Source organism: Gadus chalcogrammus, chromosome 22 (assembly GCF_026213295.1).
Source record: "Gadus chalcogrammus isolate NIFS_2021 chromosome 22, NIFS_Gcha_1.0, whole genome shotgun sequence".
Classification (NCBI taxonomy): Eukaryota; Metazoa; Chordata; class Actinopteri; order Gadiformes; family Gadidae; genus Gadus; species Gadus chalcogrammus.
The window spans coordinates 13,156,093-13,166,729 of NC_079433.1; positions in this window are offsets into that span (position 1 = coordinate 13,156,093).

The window sequence follows — 10,637 nt, forward strand, 5'->3', positions numbered from 1 at the left end:
CTCTGATTGGAGGAAATCGTGTCATCGTGTGAGCTTGTCTCAGGTGAATCTATTACACAGGTGGGTGGGACTTATGGTAACTTAGCAACGTAACCCATGGGAGCGCGCATCTCTTGTGATACAAGTGTTTTTTCAACAATAGATCTATTGTGTCAATAATGCAACCTACCCAACAAAACCAAAGGACAAGAATGTTTTCAGATTTTTTATAAATTACCCACATTTTCCTTAGCCTACTAATGAATGAATATTTATCTATTTTGGTCACATTAATTGCTAATGAATGCCCATCAGTTCCAACCAAAGCTTGTCCAATCTTTGAAACTCAACTTAGAAGTTTGAAGTTATATGCCCAGTTGTTGTTTGAGAAGAAACTGAGGCAAGAATGAGAAACTGGTCCCTAAAATGTCTGTGTGCAATTGTAGTTGACGTAAGCACACATAACTTGGGGAGGGGGGAGCTGTCTGGCCTGCCGCCAGTTTCATCAGCTGCTTCGCCCTGCGTTTTATTCGGATATTTGTGCTTCCTGGCCTATGCTGTGTGTTTCGGTCCACTTGTGACCATACATTGTAGTTTTATGGCAACATTCTCTACCTCTTTGACTGTCTGTCATTCAGATTGACACACAAGACAGTCAGTCAGTCAGTCAGACAAACAGAGTAACACACAAAGTAAGAGCTTTCTGTGCAGATGGAGTTTCCTTTCTTTGTGTTTCTCTCGCCAAAAATAATAATGCTATTTACATTACATACTTACAACTTACAAAAAGTGATGAAATTGCGATATTCATCCAAGTACCTACAGCCCTATCATTACCAGATTAGTCAACCTGCACACTCAGCATACTTTTAAAAGGGCCCCTCAAGGGCCCTTAAGAAACCCAAAGAGTAATCCTGTTGGTGTTTTCCCAAGGTAGAAGCTCTGGGTCATCAGACTTTAATCCATCTTGCTTCTTGGTATCGAGAGGGAATGCCAACCCAAACGGTTACGTGTGACTGTGAACATTTCCGGTGAAACAGAGAGTGATAAGTTGATAAGACGTGCTGTAATCAGATCAGGGAATACCTCGGTGAGGTTTCTCTCTCCTTCGATGTTTGACATCTCTCCATCATACCAAGGAACCGGTTGAATGGATACCTGAGGGAATCCCTCCTCCACCTACCCCTCTCAACCTTCGGGGTCTCTCCCTTGCTACGCCATCGCACTGGATGGTGCAACTTATGATGAGCCTACACTAACAAACACACTCACCCGCACAGACACACCGATGCACACACACAGACACGATACACAGACACACACAAACACACGCGCCTGTGCAGACATACAAATATACACACACACACCGATACACAGACAGACACAAACAGACGTGCCTGCACAGACACATAAATACACAGACACACACACACACACACACACACACACAAACAGACACACACACACACCCCAATTCATAGACACCACCACGCCATGATACACACACACAAACACACACACGCATGCCCAAACACACACACACACACAGACACACAAACACACACACACACACACACATTCAGACACATATAAGAACATGAGTATATATCCCCAGAAATATGTTTGTGTCTAGGAACATGGAAGTGCACAGGGTTCGGGTTGAACAGGGCTTAAGTTGACAAAATCATGTTTCTGACCGATGCTCAATTTAACACAGGAGGCGAATAGATGCTTCCTATAAATTATCCTCTTTTTTAGCCTACCGTTTTAGCCTACAATCAGCTTTCCTTCTAGAACTAAGACTGAAACAATTTAATTACAGAAGAGCTCTTAGGATTCAATAAAATGCATCCAAGTATTGTCCATTGTCATTTTATTTACTATTATACACAAAAGCTCTTCTTATTTGGAATCCATTAGACAAGCAAAGACATCTGCTGGCTTAAGTCTAACCAGTCCTTATAAAGAATATGTATACCTAAATCATTATGTTAATGCTATTAAAGATTGATTTAAAACAGGCCCTGCCCTGATTAGATCAATCTAAACCTTTCTAGATAACTGGTATTGAATTGAAACTGTTCAGGTCACACCCCTAATGTGTTGCGTTCTCTCATCTAGATAACTTACCTTAACTGAACCAGAAACAAAGACGTGCATACACATGATTGCAAGATCGAGCTCTATAAACATTCAGGTGTGTGTTTTCTCTTACTTCCTTTCTGGGAAGGTTTGTTCCACCAAAAACAAAGAACAAAACTATTTCTACTGAGAGGTCACCTTGAGCCTGAAATACGTTGCCAAAAGAAACACAAAGAATAATGGTTAAAGTGTTTGTGTTGTCATTAGCCAATCTAATTATCTAACTAATGAATGTGTAGACTATAATTAGTGCTTGATTATTCATATGTATTGTCATAGGATTATGAATTGTGTTAATCTTTAAGACTTTATATAGAATATCCAACAGAATAATAATTGATTATTAAAATCACTGGCATTATGAATCTTTGTTACTATAAGTTAGTTTGACTCTTAGGGAGGGACCGACACAATCGACACAGACACAGAAAAGACACATATCACACTGACTCATGCAAACATACACAAAATCACAGGCATGCTCGTTCACACTGCAGGTTTGTCGTCATCATGAACTGTGCATGACGATATAAATGACAAGGGATCATCATCAACACCTAAATGAGCCATGTGCGTATGATCATAGTTGTCATCGAAAAATCGGCATGTTTAAAAAAAGCCTCTCTTTGTTGTTGTCGGGAGCACTTAACGAATAGTTGAGTCAAGGTGCACCGGCCATGGGAAAGAAAGCCAAGTCGCAGCCAGTTGGACTGGTAGAGTCAGCTGAGAAACAAAAATACCTTGCAGAGGAAGTGAGCGAGCTGCCTTAGATCTCTCTCTCTCTCTCTCTCTCTCTCTCTCTCTCTCTCTCTCTCTCTCTCTCTCTCTCTCTCTCTAGAGCTACTCTATCTGAAATTGTCAGATCGAGCTCTGTCACTAGCTCTCTCATTGTGTCTCATTATCGCTAACTCTTCCTTGCTCACTCTCGCTTTCTCTCATAGTCTCTCTCTCTTTCTCTCTCTCTCTCTCTCTCTCTCTCTCTCTCTCTCTCTCTCTCTCTCTCTCTCTCTCTCTCTCTCTCTCTCTCTCTCTCTCTCTCGCTCTCTCATCATGTCTCACTCTGTCCCCTGCCAAATGTATATTTGTCTCTGCCATCTTTATTTCTCTCTTTCAGTCTCTTTCAAGTTCTCTCCATGTTGGTCTCCCTTCCTGTTCTTCACAGTCTCTGTTGACCTTCCTCTCACTAGTTATCTCTTCCCATTATCTCTATCTCTCTATCTCACTTTCTGACTTTCTCACATAGCATTCTTGAACACATGCACACTGATACACACACACACAAACAAACATAAACATGCAAGACACATGGTTTAAAATTATGTTCAACTATGACAACACTGTTAACTGTCCAAAACTAGACAAGATTAGATAGCCATCTTGCATGGTGCACTCCTCTGGTTTCTATTTGTTCGGAGAGAAGCCGCATAACAAAATGCCACAATGTGATTGTATTTTTGTCATTAGTAACAATAACTAATGTGATTGCCGCTCGCATGCAGCGAGGGTGGAGCAGCCCAAGTGCCATTCTTGTGAATCGAATTTGGAGTTTCGGCAGTGGTATGGCTATTGTGTCTTTGTGTTTGATTTGAGGATTCCTTTGTGGTTGCTATGCCTCGGTGCACACTTGTATCACTTTCGGAGGGTAAGATGAGAGCAATAGGCTTTTTTGGTGACAGTTGATGAGCTTCTCCGTAACAGGAAGCAGGAAGTCTCGGGAGAGTTTTCTGGTTTATTTACATTGCATGTTTTAGTTTCATCTGGTTGATATGGAGACAAGCCGGTCCAAGTAAATAAATCCCAAACATAATATAACACAGACAGAAGAACAGAGAACACTGAGTTTCTGATAGTCAGATGACACAATGCAATTTGTGCACACACATGTACACAAACACACACACACACACACACACCCACACACACACACGCACTCACGCACACACACACACACACACACATGCTGTGTATCTTATGTCTAAAGGCCTCAAAAGCTATATAAAATATCGTAAATATTGGCTTCCTGTAGGTCAGAGAATTGATTTTAAAATCATGTTGCTAACCTATAAATCCCTACATGGTTTAGGCCCAAAATATTTAACTGATATGCTTCCACTACATAAGCCTTCTAGACCACTAAGATCTTCTGAGACCAATCTGTTAATTATCCCCAGAGTAAACACGAAACATGGGAAAGCAGGATTTACTTACTATGCAACAAATAGCTGGAATAAACTCCCTGAGGATTTAAGACTTGCCCCAACTCTGAGCACCTTTAAAACAAGACTGAAGACTTTTATATTTGCTTCAGCTTTCTGCTAAATCTTAAATACATTGCACTTTCTAAAAAGCTGTTTTACTTTTGCCTTTATTTTCTATTTTATTACTAAAATGCCTTTTTAACTTTCTATTTTACTAATTTTTTTGCATATGTTTTCTTTTACTTATCTATTATTTTATTTTATTGTGTGACAATGTTTATATGTGAAGCACTTTGAGTCTGCCTTGTGTATGAAAAGTGCTATATAAATAAAGTTGACTTGCCTTGCCTTGCCTAAAGTTAAATAGGACAATAATTCCTTGTCATAGCATTTATTAAAAAAAATGAAATGTTTTCATGAAATAATGAAATCTATTTTGTAAAACATGTCATTGTATTTACCTTATTATGCGAAGGATATATACTTACAGGAAAACGTTTGTTTGCATGTAAGTGCCACGTGGTGGCGCTGTTGTAATAGCAATATCTCAACCGGACTTTACACTATAGTCTCCAACGTCTATCGCAAACGGTTCGAACTATTGAAAGGGCAGAACGATTCATTCATCTTCCCATTGTCCATCAGGGCAACTACTAATATCAAGAAACTTTGGGTTGCTGTTAGATTTGTGGCAGATTTGTGGTAGATGTCTGTTGGCAGGTCGATAGAAGACAGACTTAAAATGTAGACGTGTTTAATATATCATTCATGGTAATATTTGTTGAGTTCTTTTTTTTTGTAATATATTATATTCGATGCAATCATCAACACATCATTTTAATAACATCTGCTCAGTATATGATGTAATGCGTTGACAGTACAGTGTGTGTGTGTGTGTGTGTGTGTGTGTGTGTGTGTGTGTGTGTGTGTGTGTGTGTGTGTGTGTGTGTGTGTGTGTGTGTGTGTGTGTGTGTGTGTGTGTGTGCGTGTATGTGATTGTGTGTATGTGTGTGTGTTTGTGCGTGCATGTGTGTGTGCGTGTGTGTGTGTGTGTGTGTGTGTGTGTGTGTGTGTGTGTGTGTGTGTGTGTGTGTGTGTGTGTGTGTGTGTGTGTGTGTGTGTGTGTGTGTGCAGTTGTGTGTGCGGATGTGTGTGAGCATTGGCATATCAGTACAATCAAGACAGTATTTTGAATAAACGAAGTGCTGCCTTTTTATCACAAGTTACAATCCAAGGTCGACAAGGTCTATACCTTTAGTTTCTTAGTAGTTTGTTTTCTTGTCAAATTGCTCCTTTGAATCTGTCATTTTGAATTCAAAAACCCACAGTGTTTAAGGAATAGTTAGTGAATGATCAAAAAAAATTACCTGGCCTTATACCTAAAAGTGTATTTAGATAATCACATTTAATATTGTCCCTTGCCCCTACCTAGCGTTAGGTTCGAACAGTTTTTAGATTTGGCACCAGAGGGAGCTATATAACAAAACAAAGATTTTTAATGAAGCATTGCTTACTTTATCGCACCCTAATCTCATCAGAACATCGACCTCCTAACAGACATGAACTTTAAATAGTACCTTGTAGATCATTGGGCAGAGATGTGAAGCTTCAGACTTTGTAAAGTGACGCAAATCTCATTAATGGTCTTTATGTATGCTATGTAATCTATCAAAACCTGAGATTTGGTGGTCTTCTGTCACCTAAAGCCTACATGAACACTGTGTATGTAGAGGAATACTCAGTACTCACAATTGCATTCAACCAATGCGAATTTGCTGTCAATTGTGTCGTCCTGTCATCTTATTAAGGTAATTAATTCACCATTGAGCAATAAGGAGCTCACAGTAAAGCTGTTATGTGCATCCCTATCTAATTCCTCAAAACCATCCCCCTATCCCCGAGGGGCTCTGTTCAGACGGTTTTGAATCAGATTCTTCTCCACAATAATGCTGTTATTGGGCCATGCTGCACTTTGCCCATTCAAGTATGCAACTAAGGAGAGCCACACCACCTACTGAATGGAATGCACGGAGCATGTCCGGCGCCCCTGGGCTCACGTCAGACGCATGGACCTACAAATTGGTTGTGGTTGAAATGCCTTGACCCTTTACATAACTGGACTGTGCATTGGCCTCAAATGTAGCATAAACTAAGCCCCCATTGAAGTCCAAAATACTTTGAATGGAGTTCACTGGAAAGGTGCACTGCTTATTTTATCCTCATGTTTGCAAAGCCCTGGTGACCCTCCTGCTGGCTGCTCGAAAAGTATTGTATTCTTTTGTAAGTTTTCAGGCAGTTCAGACACTCCTCCCCCCCTTCCCCCCAGTCTGTGTCATCAAAAACAGTCCATCAACGCTCTGCGTCTTCCAATCAGATAGGGGAGTGAGCAACGCTGGAGTGGGTGCGGGTGAAAACAAACATTTCGATTTTATCGCGGCAAACAGTTTCCGATGTCTCCTCGAAAGACATGATTAAACGGATATACTGTTTGTTTTCGGTCGGTTTCTTGGGAGAAAAGGAAAAAAAAAAGGTCCTTTAGGTTGAGGAAGCAATCAATGTTGTTAATGGTGCGTTGTGTTGCTGTTCTTTACAGCGAAGCGCCTTTATTAGACGTGTGATACATCTCGTAGGCCCGGAAAGAAGGTTATCAATACGAATGAACCGTCGAGATTACTTCCCTTCCCGTCTGTCTCCCTGGAGTTTGTCGTCTGCGACGACAACAATAATATCCGCGCCTCGTGACACTTTTTCTGATGGCTGTTGCATGAGGCAAGACACACGTTCAAACCACAGAGAGTGTGAACGTCATCAGAGCGAGACTAAATGATTCCGGATCGGAGACAAAAGCTTGCTTTTGTAAAGTCTCCAATATCCGACCCATTCTGGTATCTTCTTGTGTATCGTATGTCCCCCCTCCACTACCCTTACCGCCCCCCCCCCCCCCCCCCCCCCCATTTCAATCTCTTTGAATTCACACTTCTCTAATGCAGGGATTTGCCATCTCCCTCACCCTTCCAAAGGAGTGGAGGGTGAGGTAACTCCCCTGTCTATATTTGACTGTACTCTTACCTGCCTGCCTCCCCTCCCCATACCCCAACCTGCCGCCTGCCGCCTCCTCTGCCTCCTCCTCCTCCTCCTCCTCCTCCTCCTCCTCCTCCTCCTCCAGTCTGGGCTCCATCGCCCAGGTGAGGGAGGGATCAACGTGCAGCCGGCCATCAGGGTCGGGATTAAAGAAAGCACCGCGTCAATCTCAGATGCCTGTCAGAGACGTCTGGCTCCCAGCACACCGGCAGGCAAAGTCCTCCACACTGACTCAATCCAGGTACCCCTCCACTCACCGTCTGCACTCCCCCTCCCCACCTCCCCTCCGCCCACCCACCCACTCTGCCTCCCTCCTCCCTCCTCCCTCCTCCCTCCCTCTCCCCTCTCCGCTCAGCCTGCGAGGCCGGGTCGACTCAGATGGATGGGGCCTGCCTCCAAGGGGGACGCCCGTTCCCGTCGTTATGAAGATCCATGGTGGCTATTTCCGCGAGGAGCACGGGGTGGCTACACGTGTTAGCGCGTAGCTCTGGCACCAAAAGAAAACAAAAAGGCCTAGGGTCTCCATTACGGAGACAAAGTTGCTCACAGTAATGTGTAATGCGGTTGCACTGGCAATTAGGGGCTGTGGCGGATGGGCCTGGGGAGCAGGGCTGGGATGTGGAGTCAGGATTAAGTGCATTATAATGTGGCAAAATAAGAAAGTACGAAGCTCTGAGCGACAATTAGGGTTACAGACAAAAAGCCAATTAAAGGTCTGATGTATAATGTAGCAAATAGCACGGTGTTGTCGGGCGACAGGGATTTACGAAGCCCGAAGCACATCTGCATCAGTTTAAATACCTTTAAGGAGATGTTCCCAGGGAGATGCTGGCGGTTGAGTCGTTTTTTTTAGGTGTCAGAGCAGTGGTAATTATTATACTCTTCATCAATAGATTGTACTTCACGCCGCCTATTTATAGCAAAGCGATTGGAAGCAATTAGTCGGGTGGTAGATCTCTCTCTCCCTGTTTACAGCCAAGTCATTACAGAGAGTAACCTTCAGTCGGGATGATGACATCCGTCACAAACTGTTGATGCTGTGTTTTCCCTCTCGCCGACTTAGTCGTTAAAGCGTCGTTTTTCATAACTACAGGGGTTTGTGATCTATTTCAGGGCTCCCCTCGAAAAGAAAATAAACTAAAACGTTTAACATTTCTTTGTAGACCGTTGTGTCAACGTGGCAACGTGTCACCCCTGCAGAGTCGGGGGGGCTTTGTCACGGCTGTCACTTTGAACGCATTAAGGCAACACCAGAACGGGACCTAAACTACAAAACGCACATAAAGCACCCCACAACCTGCGGAATCCCTCCCGTAATCTCCTCCTCGTTCCGGGATCGTTTAGCAACCCTCGTCTTCCTCCGTCAAACGAAGGTAAATGAAATGGTGTAAGCCGCAATCCATTCCTAACCGCCGCAACATGTACATGAAGCAGTACTTCGCGTAGGGAGATTTGACTTATCTGTCTCGTACGGCCGCAGTTGTCCTCCCACAATGCTGTACAGCTGTGGTGGGAAACGGTGAGAGGAACATCCTGTGCTTCACAACTGACTTGCTGTATCAACATTTCAACCTACCACGTCTGCAGACTTAAGACGTGGGTGCTCTCCACTGCCCAGAAGCCCGACTGTAAGTACAACTCAGAAATTGCTTGTCCATGAGGTGACAAGTGAGATTACATTTGTGGATGCCAAAGTTTCCCCCAAAACAGTCATGCCACTGTCAGTGTTCTTCATCTGGAAACCAATACAGCCGTTTAATCCGACCCTATAAGAATTTACCTTTGCCTTACCAGTGCCAAACAAAGAACAGTTTCCACACCATTCACCGAGGCAGGTAGCATTTACTAAGGTGCAACCGTTTTGCCGGGATGACGTCAAGCGGAAAACAAATAATTTCCCTCTTCTCTCAGTTTGAAAAGGCCAAGTCGTTTCATGTCAGGTGAGCCAAAAACAAACCAGAAACCATGAGGTGTCCGACACCTTAGCTACCATCAACACAACACCCTCACCTATAACCCCACCAATCGCCTCCATTCATCTCTACCTCTGACACAGGCTTCCCCCCCCCCCCCCCCCCACCACCCCCGGCCCCGCCCGGCCCGATTCATATCCCACCATCGCCCGGATCACACGGCCCCCTGCAGAGCCTCCATCCTGCTCTCATTCATCACACACTCACACACAAGTGGTCCCAAGCCCCCCCGAACCCCTGCAACCCACCCCAACGCCCCCCCCCCCCAATTCAGCCACTTCTATGCTGCATGCATATGGGCTATTTTTCGGTAGGAGACTTCAGCCAATGGGGGCTGATCTGAAGAGAACAGATAGTTGTAATGCCCAAGTGTGCGTCTCTGCGTGTGTCTTTGTGTTTGGGTGTGTGTGTGTGTGTGTGTGTGTGTGTGTGTGTGTGTGTGTGTGTGTGTGTGTGTGTGTGTGTGTGTGTGTGTGTGTGTGTGTGTGTGTGTGTGTGTGTGTGTGCGTTTGTGTGTGTGTGAGTGTGTGTGTGTGTGTGTGTGTGTGGGTGTGGGTGTGTGTGTATGTGTGCTGGGGGTAAGATAGATAGAGACACAGAGTGTACAAATTAGATATAGAGGGATAGAGAGGGAGACAGCAAGAGAGAGACACACACAGCGACTTAGATATGGAATAAAAATGAAAGATGGAGAGAGAGGGAGAGAGAGAGAGTGAGTGAGAGATAGTGTGTATGTCCGGTATGTACGTTTGTGTAACCGTGTGTGTGTGTGTGTGTGTGTGCGTGTGTGTGTGTGTGTGTGTGTGTGTGTGTGTGTGTGTGTGTGTGTGTGTGTGTGTGTGTGTGTGTGTGTGTGTGTGTGTGTGTGTGTGTGTGTGCGTGTGTCTTGTGTGTGTGTGTGTGTGTGTGTGTGTGTGTTCGCGTGCGGGCCGAGTCAGATCAAACCCTACATGAACACACACAAAGAGGTGCATTCATAGCCACTCACAAAGGCAAGCAGAGCCAACATGGACGCACAACAGAAGCACAAATAGTCAGCTTGTTCCCAGCTTATCCCGCCAATGGTGGGAGCTGCATCCAGGCCTGTTCCTGAGTGGGCAGCCCGTCAGTGCTGTGTCAGAGTGGAATGGAAACAACTCTGCTGACAGATTTCTACCAGATGGTCCCTGCCCACCTATACAGCACCATGTGCACTGTGCCTCCGGAGATTAAAATGAGAAAAAAACGGAGCAGGGTTTTTATTACCTGTCTGGATAAGACTGGT